At 41.6% G+C, this 13,508-nt stretch overlaps 1 protein-coding gene across 10 annotated transcripts in view; it reads right to left on the reverse strand.

Moving 5' to 3' along the window:
* The window catches only part of camta1a (calmodulin binding transcription activator 1a), a 284,686-nt gene that overhangs the window by 222,550 nt on the left and 48,628 nt on the right, over nucleotides 1-13,508 (reverse strand). The gene's annotated exons all lie outside the window — the stretch shown is intronic.

Consider the following 13,508-nt stretch of genomic DNA (forward strand, 5'->3'; position numbering starts at 1 on the left):
TAGCTGTAAATGATTAAAAGCTCCTCAGGGAGTGACAAGTGTCATATTTAAACCTCTGATATCGGGGTCTTATGTCATCATGCTAAGATCCAAAGAGTTCTCCAAGGCCTTCAGAAAAAAAGGTTGTGGATGAGCCTGACAAGGGATTTCAAATTCCTCTGTTAGAAAAAAATCATCCATAAGTATGTCGTGTTTTAAAGGCAGACCAACTCAATAAATTCAGCCCAGGAGCAGAACATTTGATGCAAAAAAAATTCTCAGAGAATCCCAACATGTTATCACAGGATCTGCAGGAAACTCTTGCAACTGTTGGTATTAAAGTGAATGAGAATCAAAAAGAGATTATAAAAATTTTACCTGCACGGGAGGCGAGGAAGAGAAAAACTTTTGATGTCCAAAAGGAACATTGGAGCAAAACTACAGTTTATCAATGAACATACAGGAAAAGACATGGGCTTTTGGAATAATGTGCTCTAGCTCTGAGGAAAAAATTATGGAGTTGTTTCGCCACAGTAATAATGGGCATGTTTGGTGCAGATCAAAGACATATTTTTTAGGAAAAGAACCTCGTACCAAGGGTGAGCATGGTGGTGAAAATGTTATGGTTTGGGGTTTCCTCGCTGCCTCAGGGACTGGGCAGCTTGCAGTCATCGATTCAACTATGAATTCTGCATCCTATCAAAGAGTACTCGAGGAAAATGTGAGGCCATATGTTCAAAAGTTGAAGTTGAACCAAAGTGGACCTCTTAACGGGATAATGATCCTATACACTAGCAAATCCACCAAAGAGGGACTCAATAAGAAGAAATAGTGTTAGGAAATGGCCCAGATTTGAATCCCATTGAAATGTAGTTGGGGAGATGTTGAAATGGGCAGTACATGCAAGAAAACTCGCAAAAAAGCTTTAATCTGAAGGAAGTTTGCATTGAAAAGGTTTCCAAAATTTCAGCAAGCCGACGCCAGAGACTGGTGAAAAATGATGCAAAAAGCCTACAAGAACTAATTTGTGCTAAAGGGGCAATACTTGCTTCTGATGCCCTGGGTATACATACGTTTTCCACAGAAAAATATTACATTTAATAACATTTTCGTTGAGTAAATAATTGAAAAAAAACTATTTTTCTCATGGCGTTGTACCACCTTTATCTGTAGACACGGTTTCAAAGACGATCAGATGTTATCATGTCAAAAAGGCCAACAATGTACTAATTTTTTCACATGACTGCATATTTTAAGACAGATTTTTTTTCACTGTTTCCATTGTGGCATCACTGTGCAAACTGATAGTGTACGTAAAAAAAACAGGACGACAGAAACACACTTCACATAGCAAGTCACAATGAAGAGGCCACATTAACAACTGTAAGGATAATATGTAATAAAAACACAAATAACTCTACATAAGAAGATTATTCTTACGTGTGTTTATCTGAGTTTCATCGTTTGAATATTTTTGCTGCACTGGAACAGCTTGCATGGGATCTGCTACACTGAGAAGCCATGGTATATCAATTATACCAGCAGTCCGTATGCTACTGCAGTGCATACTAAGCTTTTTCTTTTCACACATTTCAGACATTTATAAGACATTAGGAGATAACAAGTTGGAAATGGTGAGAAGTGATTAGGCAGAGCAGCTGACAGATATGGGAAGCGCTGTTAGTCCCCTGTTTAGCACTTGTACAGTATGTTTCAGTCTAAAGGTAGAGCATACTCCCTTTCACTACACACACACACACACACACACACACACACACACACACACACACACACACACACACACACACACACACACACACACACACACACACACCACCACCACCACCACCAACACTATCCTGAGCACAACACATGGCCCACTCACATACCCACAGCTCTGCAGAGCAGCTTGGCTTCAGTGTGAGCACCAATCCCTCTCACTCTGAATCATGCTGTGATGGGACAGCGGTCCAGCCTCTCATATTTCCTCAAAAGCACAGTCACTGATACAAAGCTTGACTGGCAGCCAGATCCATCTCTGTAGCTTTTTGTTGCCTCCACCTGAGAGAAAAGCCCTTAAACTGTGATGGCCACTCAGTCCCCTGAAAGGGTATTGTGGGTTTTATTACAGAGTGGCTCAAGCATCATATCGCCCCACAGAGGATCATCTGATGTGGTCTAGCATGGGGTGCCTGTGTTTCATGTGTTACACAGTGCAGACCCAACAATGCAGGCCCTCGCCATGTCTCTCCCTCTCTTTGTTTCTCATTATTGAGCTAAATGGAATTAAGAGCTTTTCTACTGGGATCTTTTTTTTTTTTTCCTGCATTCGCCCTTTTGAACAACCTGAGGGGGATTTTAACATGCTATTACCCTTTGACACAGTGCTGGTATTAGAAGTAGGAGAGTTGCGAGGTATTTAGTCAGGGCTCCAGACAGTGAAATGGAAGGCAGGAAAAGACCTGCGCTTTCCTGCGAGAAGAGATGGAGAGGGCGCCTGGGGGAAGCAGGGGTGGAAGGCCCCAGCCTGGGCCCTGTCCACTGCAACCTGCCAGACACAGTCTGAATCCCATTTATTCCTGGTGACCTTAAATAAAATGCTGGCTACCCCTGTGGGCCCCATGTGAGGCCAAAACCAAATGGGCTGTGTTCTACACTTTTTCTACCCCACTGCTAGAGAAAATGAGCTTTATCTGTGGGGGAACTCAGAGCCATGTGACTAAATGCCCCCTTCCCTGCATGTATTTCCCCACAAACTCCATTCCGCAGTTAATCTGCAAAGCTGTCGCCTTTTAATTACTTGCTTTTGGTATTGGAGGGCTCCAATGTGGAAACCATTTTTTTCTATATTTTGCAAAGTTTCAGCTTCTACAGTATATCACTTGGGCAGCTTGACTGTTTGCAATTTGAGAAATATTAAAATGTCCTATCATGAAAATGTGCACATGCTGTACAAGGTGACATAGGGGCTGTTTGACAAACGTGTCGCTTAATTGCTGCGAAGGAACCGAAAAACGAAATATGTAATCCTAGTTGATTAAGTTAGGTTGTTAAACCAGAGGGCGGTGACAAGTAGAGAGGTGAGAAATTGTTAGATGAAACTCGGTGTGTCTTTCTCGTCTGCCAAGGACTCACAGCAAAACAATAATATGTAGCACACCTTCATATCGAGCTTTGATACTTGAAAACCAGTTAAAACCACTACATGTAATGCGCTATTTAATAAATCATTCAATTCAAGACAGAGCCAGTGGACTGGAAGTGACAATTTCATACCATGTCTGTACTTTCATGCATCAAAATTGAGCATAAGCTCAGTTGTATCACATTTCACTAGATGTCACATTTGCCATGCTTTATTGGTTGATTCACATAAACAGCAGGCTTTAAAAAGCTTGCCAGTGCCAACGGTGTGAAGCAATTTATGTATTTCAAATTAGATTTATTTGTCTTGATTATGAGTTGGTTAATTATTTGTCTTTTTATTTCTATACAACACGTACTGTATCAGTACCATTCCTCACATTATTTATTTTTACACCTATTTCCACAGCATTTCCAAAATACCGTATCGGTCCAAACTAAGACAGTGGCCTTCACATCAAGAGCACCTCTTTGCCACATGAACCCAAGCAGGGTACCGGGGCTTTTCAAGTGCCCACTACACGTCCATGCAGAGCTAAAGTCTGCATGAGCAACTCTAATTAAAGTGGAGTTAATCACAAATAGCTGGATAGGGCCACAATTGAGGCATATGTTAAGAATGAATTACTAATTAGAGCGGCAAGCAGTAAGACAAGTCCCAGACTGCTTGAGAAGTCTCCGCACGTTGCTAATATATGAAAAGGTATAAACAAACAGCAATCTGGTTGTTTAGCTCCTCCATCCCACTTACAAGGATCCAATTATGGCAGATCCCTGGAGCCGCCAATACAATCAGGCAAAAGTGAGTTGGCGTTATGATTAACTGTGAAGGCCACATATTCTCTATGGCTGCTCCAGCCAGCCAGCAGGCCTCCTCTGACAGGGGCGGTTATGTGGCTCAGAGAGCTCCAGGGCTCCACTCCCAGAACAGGCCATCGGAAAGCCCAACACAACAGAACACAACAACAAAACATAGCACAAGCCTCAGATACTGCATTCAGGCCGTGTTGTAATACGTACAAGCTAATTCACTGGATGGTTTGCTTTTATAGTGCACCCCATCGGGTGCGGTATAACACACAATTAACATTGTAAATTCCGTGAACAATGCTCATGGCATTGTTGTGTTGCAGGAACACACCTGTTCCTCAGTACAGCCACAACGTAGGACCCTACAACTGGCAACAGCAGAAGGACAAAATGCAGCCGAAGAGTGCCATCAGCACATAATCAGAATATTGCAGAAGCTACTAATCGTTGTTGATGGCATTTTGTTCGATCAGCTGGTCAGCTCTGAGACTTGAACCCCCAGCTGTGAACATAAAAAGCACTGGTGGTTTCTGTCAGCAGAATAGCTTTAGAAACTGAATAATTCTATATCAAACCCTCTCCAGTGCAGCCCGCGTCCATACATCCAACTGAGGTTTTCACCACACTTTCGGCAGGAATATCAGTTTGCAGCCGAGAGGTAAGCCGGGCGATGGATGAAATGGGCTTTTTTGCCATTTATCATTCAGTGCTGGAGGTCGTGTACAGTTAGCCATCTGGATCACAGGGAACTGTAAAACATTTTCTCCCATACCAGACTGAGAGGAGCGGTTGAGCCACGGAGAAAAGCAAACATGTGGTGTGCCCGTGCAGATAGAGCTTTAAATGCAATAAAGAAAAATGCTTTCAAATGTGTACATAGGTACACATTTACATCAGTAAATGCAACTCGTATAATGAATTGATCAAATGGTCTTAGGTCAATTTAAAGCTCTAAATGTTTTGTTTTTTCTTTTCTCCCCACAGGCAGTATGTGGTACATGTGTGTGAGCTTACAAGTAGAGAAGGAACACTCACATCATCACCAGCCATCCGGTGTTAACGAGAAAGACACCTACAGACACACCACTGGAGGTGAACAGCGTGATATATTCAGTCCTCCACATACATAGGTGTATACACACACACACACACACACACACACACACACACACACACACACACACACACACACACACACACACACACACACACACACACACACACACACACACACACACACACACACACACACACACAAAGAGGGGGACTCTGCGGGTGGAAAACAGCATGACACAGCCTTAACTTTAACCTGTGTGGTGCTGCCTAAGATAGTCACAACAATGTAGCCCACCTCGATAGCTTTGTTTTCTTTACTCCGAGCCAAGAGGCCCTACTGTTAAAAAAAAAAAAAAAAAAAGGCCTCCCACCCTCCTTCAATTAGAGATGCTGATTGGTACCAGCCCTTCTTCCAGCAGGAAGCTACTCAACCTTCAGCTCAGTCCAACTTTTAACTGTGCGATCCGATCTGGATCTTCCTCCTGCCCTACTTCTTGTTTGGTCTCAGTTCTAACGTGGCTGATGCGAGTGTGTCTCTGCATGCGTGTTCCTTGTGTTTGTTTTAAAGTACACTATGTTAGTACAGCAGAACTGGACAGCCAAGCCTTCGCGTTCCTCTCCAATGATTAATATGTAGGCTTATGGCAGAGCTGCAGGGGGAGGAGGGAGGTCGGGGCTGGAGATTTGTCTGTGGTTTAATTAGTGCATTCCTGGCAAATTCTCCAGCAATAATTATGGCGAGGCTTCTTTCTGACCTTTCTGGTATTTTCTGCATGTTTGGCTTTTATCTGATCATGTTTTATTCAGGATCTTTGTTGTGTACGTTCTGTTCATCCACTGTCTTGACCGTTGCACAAGAACATAATAAATAAATAAATAACACGGGACAGGTTGGCCAAAACAGCACTTCTATCCTTTATCATTTCCCTTTGATTCTTTTTCTCGCCCCACTCTCTGAAATTGCAAGGTTCAAAAATGAGGCGATGGAGCCAATGCGGCACTGGCTGAGAGGCTTGTCCAGAAGGCAGGCATCCATATTTATAAACACGTCATTCTGTTTGCTTTCATAAAATTCTATTTTGCACAGATGAGGAGAAAAACATCCTAACAACATGTGAATACCTTGCCTATTCCCCCACCAGCCGACCAATGACAAAATAAAAAGAAGAGTATTTTTTCCAATGAGGTGTTGACATCAGGCAAGAGATGAGAGGCACAGTGATTAAAATGCATATTTCAGCTAGGGGAGAAAATGTAAAAAAATGACAGGGAAAACATCAAGCTTTTAAGAGAAAGCACATCAGTAATTGTTAGAACAGGGTACAACCCTACTGAGAGATTGATGATGTCAAACTAGGATCTACATGTGGGAATCCTTTCCACATTCGAGTAGCACGTCTTCATTCTCAGCTATCAAAATGCAAAGCTAAGGAAAACAACTCAAGATGGAAATGTGGCCCGTATGCCTGTCACACTGCCTCTGCTGTGCCACAGATGTAACCCGCACAACTATAGATTTGAGGAAGAGTCATAGGATGAGAGTCCATAATATGCATGCACATGGGCACACACACAGAAACACACAGAAACAACAGCACACGTATAAGAGCACAGGCAGCACTGGGGGGATATGGGCTGCCAAGGCCCCTGTGGGGAAGCGATGGCTTCCTGTTTGCAAGGCTTTCTTTAGCGAAAATGCTTAAAACGGGCCAAACGAGAGCAGTGCTTATCCAGCAAAATTGCTGCTAGATGGAGCAGAAAGTGCACAAATTTTCTATGACACCCCAGTAATGAGGTTTTATATTGACCCAGGCACTGAGTGGAAGGGCTCTGTGCTCCTCTTCTCCTAAACTCAGCTCTCCTCAACCTCTATTTGGGGCCCCCGGTGGGAAAAAAAAACCCAGCATGCGCTTAGACAGGTAGCAGAGCAAAAACACAGCTAAACGAGGAGCACTCATCAAGTACTCACACCTCCGTTATACTGCTGAGAAAAGATTTTGTTGGTTTTGTTTTTTTTTTGCTCAGAAAGAACTTGTTTCCTTCCTCCTAACATCAGAGCTGTTTTGGCATGAAACTGTGCCTAATTTTTCATCATGTCTTACACAGACGGCAATTTTGGAGGCATTAGTCGGAGGGTATGTGCTCATAAAACTTCCCAATTTAATTTTAAGCCTTTTATACATAGGTTGTACTTGGTCCCTATCGCTTCAATTCATGTTTTTTTTTTTTTATTGTTATTATTTCATTTAGACTACATTTAAATTTAAACAAAATATAACTTTTAATGTGAAATAGGTACAATCAATAGTGGGTTACGTGGAATGTGCCGTCATTCACAGGTCAAACAGCGTGCATCAATTCATTTGGAGCTAAAACAATTTGGAGATTAGTCAACAGAAAGACAATAAAATGCCCAGTGTTTTGATAATTGATTAAGTCGTCATTTAAAGTCTCTTTGTTGCAGCTTCTTCAATGTGCGGAATTGTTGCTTTTCTCTTATTTATATTAAAGGAAACTTTAGTTTTGGATAGTTGGTGAGACGAAACCAAATTATTAAAGACGTCCTCTTGGGCTCTGTAAAATCGTGCCATCCTACACAAAACAATTAATCAGTTAATCAAGAATATCAGTTGACAGATTAGTTGTTAAAATAATAAAAACAAATGTTGGTTACAGCCCTGAATCAAATCAAATGAAATCTTCTTAGCCAACAATCTAATAAAATATACACAACCTACTGTGCCTCTCAACACACAATTTGTACACATTATTATCTGCTAAAATAACATTAACATATTTGCTACAGCTGTAGTTTTTATGTAAATTGGAGTTATTTGGGGTTCTGTTATATTTAGGTTTGTATTTTGCTACAGAGCGTCTGCACCTCCGGAGGAAGCCGGATTCTCCTCAGAGAAGCCGCCTGGACGTTCCTCCCCACCCTTTTAAACTGCCTGCTGATTTTAATGGAGGTGAGAGAAGTTGAGGTGATTGGCCATCACAGAAGCCTGCACCAACTGCACCTGCTGAAAATATTATTCTACAACCAGCTAATATGTTTCATATTCATGTATTATTTCTGCCTAATCCGCTTTTTCTCTTTGCATTGCACCAGTATTGCACTCACAACTTTGGTAATTAGAATTTGCTGGTAACGCCACGGTTTGTGCTCACTCTTAAAAAAAATAAATGTAAGCATAAGTTTGACCCTTTTATAACAGTAAATATTTCATCTTGCAATACTTTAAAAGCATATTTTCCAACTGGTTCTTTCTCTGATGCAATATAAGTAACTTTTATTGCTCACTAATAATTACACTTTAAAACTAAATACATATTGTGTGAATGAACTGAATCTAATTGTTGGCTTTTATACAAAACTGTACAAACAAAAGTAGCAGCTGCTTTGATAACTGTGCATGCTCTCCGTTTGATCTGTATCTCCCTGAAGACATCTCCCTCCCAGAATCCTAAGTGCCCGAGGCACTGGTCCATGATGCACAGCTCTATATCCTGGAGCTGGAGCAAGTAAAGGTCAGCGCTGGATGTTTGTGAAAACTAGGGGAGCCACTCGTCTCTGAACAGTTATTGTATCATACAGTAGCATATGTGTGCCATCTAACACCGCAGCCCAACACTGACATTCACAACTGAAAGAAAGCACGACTCCATACCTGTCCGAGCTGAGATAAAAGTAAGGCTGCATATCGGTGTCTTGTGAGCAAAGGCACAGCTCAACTCTCATTAGCGGTATTTTTGTATGTCCATCAGCAAAGCACGCACCATGCTATTTTAAGCAAATGCATCACCAGTGAGTTTTGCAAAGTCTGCAATCCTCTGATGAATTAAAAATGTATGCTTGGATGGAAATAATTTTGGTATACATCATAATTATTACCTTAAAGGGAAACTCAGTTTTTAAAAGCGGAGAGTTATTTCTTAGAATGATCTGAGGCATTTAATAGTTCAGTGAAAGTGCTATCTGCTCTGAAACTTCTCACCGCTGCATCTCAGGCCATTTAGCCCTGTTTTCTGTTTAATCTGTCGGAGGTGCCAAGATTCAGCCTGTGCTTTCTGACAAACATAAGCCTCAAAGGCCACTCACAATGCATTAAGAATGTTTTCTTTTTGACAGACATCAAAATGTGACCTTTAAATGATTCTTGTTATCAGGGAAGCTGAACAAGAAAATCGATAGGATGCAGCTGGAGAGGAGGGATTAATGCAGGGCAAATTGATCATTCCATTTCATTTTCATCTTGATTTGATGTGCCAGCCATAAACGCCTAATCTGACCACAAACTGCTTTTAACACTTCAGAAGAGAAACCTTTGAGCAGAAAAATACAACGAGCTCAACGAGCTTCTCAGTTACAAAAACGATGGGGCAGAAGCTTGAGCCTTTACTGACAGTTAACCTTAATAATAAAGAGGCTGTTTTTTTTCCCTTTTCTTTTCATCACTTCTCTGTGCTTTTTATAGCATTCCTCAGCGCTGTTGCCTCTGTTCACCGCAGGGAATACACTACGGCAGAGCTCATTGTCTATTTCACACAGTTTATGGGTCCATCAAACTGCAAAAACAAATACATTAATCATCACAACTCACTGATAGATCATTAATTATTGTACCTCACTGTTGGTGTCACACGTTGTTGAATCCTTTCACAGATAATCAGAGCACTTTGGTGGAACTTCATTAAACAAACTGTTCATTTACAAAGCCAAGTCTGGACGTACAAAGAGTCAAAGAGATCAAAAAGATCATATTTTCTTTTAAGGAATCTTTCAGGGAACATTAAAAGGAATATCAGCTATAGAGGAATTGCACTGCACTACCACCCTCCATCCCCCCAAAACCGACGACACACACACACACAAACACACAAACACACACACACACACACACACACACACACACACACGCACACGCACACGCACACACACACACACACACACACACTCCCCACTCCCCAACTTCCCGCACAAGGCTGAGATTGGGAGCGTGTTACCGCTGAAATGCCAGAGCTCAACTGATAACTGCGATAACAAAGATAGCAAATCTGGGAAATGAAAAATGGCACTTCTCTTCTACAAGGAGATACATCAGTGTTTATTAAATCAATGCCAGACAGAGGAATCTGAAGGTAAAATAATGAACCACTTATAAACGATCTTTGCTTCGCTGGGCCTTACCTGATCAGGGTGTTCAGGGACCACCAATGCGAGGCATATTAGAAGAGGTCTATTAATCCTAGAGCTGCTCATAGCTGACTATAAAATGGGTGAGTCCTCTGTGACTTACTAGGCACATCCTTTTTAATTTTTCACTGTACAAAAAAAGTCAGGCACACAACTTTCATTGATTGGGTGTGAAAGTTTGGCTTGTCTGTGTATTTCTGCTATAAGAGCGGAGGATATTTCATTACGGTGCTCTGGGACACACATTACGCTGCTCTGCTACCTTTCGCACAGCATCCATGGCAACTGGAGGGGCCACACAGTCCCAGCAGAAATGTGCTTTTAATTGAGTGACATCTAATCAGGCAGTGAAATACAGCAGTGGAGCTAACAAAACAGGTCAGCGAGGGACAAGGACTACCAGCTGCAATCGGCATCACGGCACAGCGCTCAGTTGTGCTGTGTTGACCAACACGTATTAGTCTGGTTTTAATGAACAAAATTACAGGGTTGGAGGTATTCTTCACAAGATCTTTGGGCGAATGTGTGATTGGATATGATGAGCCCTTCTTAAGACTACACCAGCTTGGGGAGGAGGCATGTCTTTGATGTGCTGAAATTACTGGAGCTGAGAGGTCTCACAAGCTACGCCTTAACACATATTAAACAGACTCTAAAGGATGAATTTTTCACCGTCATCTGTTTTTTTTTCCCCCCATCTTTAGCGTGTTGGTGTGCCGGGTCGGGCCTGGGCTGTCTGCTTTTTTCTTCCTCAAACATTGCTGGTATTTTTAACTGAACTAGCATTTCCTCCTCATTATCAGATGTTGAATCAGTGCACAGGGGGACACCATCAACTCCCCTCGACCTAAAATCATCTGCGGTGACAGCACTCTGTAGTGGCACACACAGATAGAGGGGGTAAAGGCTCAGTCTCAGTAAATCGTCTTGCCTGCGCTTTGGGGAATCATTGGAATTCATGATCTTTTCTCAGTATGCTAACAATAATCTTCTTCTAGCTCTGTCTCGCACATCACTAGGCATAGCAAACACTTGTCTCCACTGAGTCTCAGGCAGCATCAGCTTCGCCTCACCATGCAAATTTCTCTTTGTATTACATCTATGCCCTCTACCTTTTCCAGTCACTACCTTTTATACAGCTGGAGGATAAAACCAGTGCTCATGAGTGATCACCTTTTATTCTCATCGAGGATTTTACTTTGATAAATCTTTGAGCAGTAAACAACTGGACTTTTTCTGCCCGTAGATTACAATAAAATGCATTATAAGGCTCTCGACATGTCTCTACTGAACAAATGCCCCACTCCAGGAGCAACTATGCTCTCACTACAAAAAAGAAAGAGTACAAGATGCTTTTGTTAAGCAGGGTATAACAAATGTTTCTGCGGTAAAAATTGCTGGATAAATAAAATGCAACCCAAGTGAAATTTGTCTGTGTTTGTATATTCCACTAGAGCTCTTAATTGGAAGCACCTTAGGTGGATGCTACTGAGGGTGCTGCTTCAGACTTTACCAGCAACTGAACTGAATTTCATCACGAAGCACAGCTTTTATATTCAGGAGGTTCGGCTTCATGTTACAGCTGAAGGTGGTTTCTTCCATATTGATTGGACTGGCCAGCAGATGTGTAGCTTTAATAATGAAAGGGAGGAGTTTTTTATCATATGATCTACATATTGATGTCATATGTTTAATGTATTTTATTATGTTTTATGTATACGTTGGAGTCTATGTGCATCCTAAGACAAATTTCCCTTTGGGCACAGTAAAGTTAAAGCTTGACCGTAAACAGCAGATGTTTTCTGATATAGTAAACTTGCACTACATCCCTTAGTGTACCACTGAGGACAAATAAAGATATAAACATATGCCTTTGCAAGTCAATGAATTAATTGCCTGCGTCTCAACATATTTTTGTTATTTTGTCAGCTGTTTTGTTTCACTACATTAAAGTATACATTTATGGCAAATGTAAAAAACATTTACAAACACCTTCTTTTGGTTGACGCGTTAGTATAATATACGAAGAGTGTGTGCAATTACACTGTATCTTCACATTTCCTCATTAACATTAGGACAATAATCTGGTGACTAGTTTGTGATTGCAATCACATTTAGAAATGTTTCTAAGGCAGGATGTCTTATCATACTTGCCATATTATTATAGACCCATTCCGTCAGCCTCACCTCCAGCACGAAGCTTTGATGGTGTCAAGTGGGAGACGACAACCAATTAAAAGAAAATCAGTCAAACAACTTGGGGTCAGATCTCAAGATGCTCCCAATCACTCATAATTTCCTGTTGTTATGCTGCATTTCAACTGTTCCTGATTGAAGTCTGATAAGTCAGTGGGCACGATGGTCAGTGCGCCATATATGCAACTGTATCTCATCAAAAATAAACTCCACCCTACACCACCCAAAACATTCCACTTATCTGTCTTTAGTTCAAATCAAAACAAATAGCCCGCAGAGCATGACCATGTTACCTTAAACAAACAGGAGCAGAGGTAAGAAGTCTTGCAGCTGCTTTAATACCGGTGGTCTGTTTTTTAGGAACGAAAAGGCTGGGAGATGATAGGAATGGCATGCGTGGGGTCTGACAGGACAAGGCAGTAGTCCTGATAGTATTTCTGTGCACGTCCTCCTCTGTTAGTCATTACTGTGTGCAGACGAGGGGTGATGTTTACTCTGCTGAGACAAGCAAGTCTACTGCTCTGGGTTGCAACCTTGTGACTCCCTTCTCCCTCCTGCTGCCAGCTCTCCTAACGTCTAGCCCTGGCCCTGCCACACCATCAGCCCACTGGCCTAATGCTGCTGCCGAATGCTTACCGTCTACCAGGACTCGGTTTTTGGAATTAATCCGGCAAAACAAAACAAAACAAAAAAAGGGATGTTGCATTTCTGTGCATATTGACTGCTTAGTGGGTGTTCGGTTGATATTTCAGAAAATAATAGCATAACACACACAAGGGATGTGATACTGCAATACACTGCTGTGCCATATTTCCTCCTTTTGTCTTTAGTTTCCTTGTGTTGTCACTTTCAAACATTACCTCCACCCACACACATACAAGAAGAAGAGGAAGGAAGAGAGAGACGATGACAGAGATTTACTGCAGTACACAATGTTTGATATAGGGAGTTGTAATCCTTGGTAATAGATTAAAAAAAAAAAATGAAAACATGGTTGGATGGTTTGTCATAGAAAGATGATGAAAAGAAATTACAGAATATAAGAAAGAAATTAAAGATGTTAGCAAACACAATTGACAATTTATTGTGCATTAATGGCTCAAGGACAGTGGAAGTAACGAAGCAC

This window comes from Brachyistius frenatus, unplaced genomic scaffold, assembly GCF_029030835.1.
Source record: "Brachyistius frenatus isolate BFR_SWC_R1_liver_20210118 unplaced genomic scaffold, ASM2903083v1 Contig_50, whole genome shotgun sequence".
NCBI classification, from domain to species: domain Eukaryota; kingdom Metazoa; phylum Chordata; class Actinopteri; family Embiotocidae; genus Brachyistius; species Brachyistius frenatus.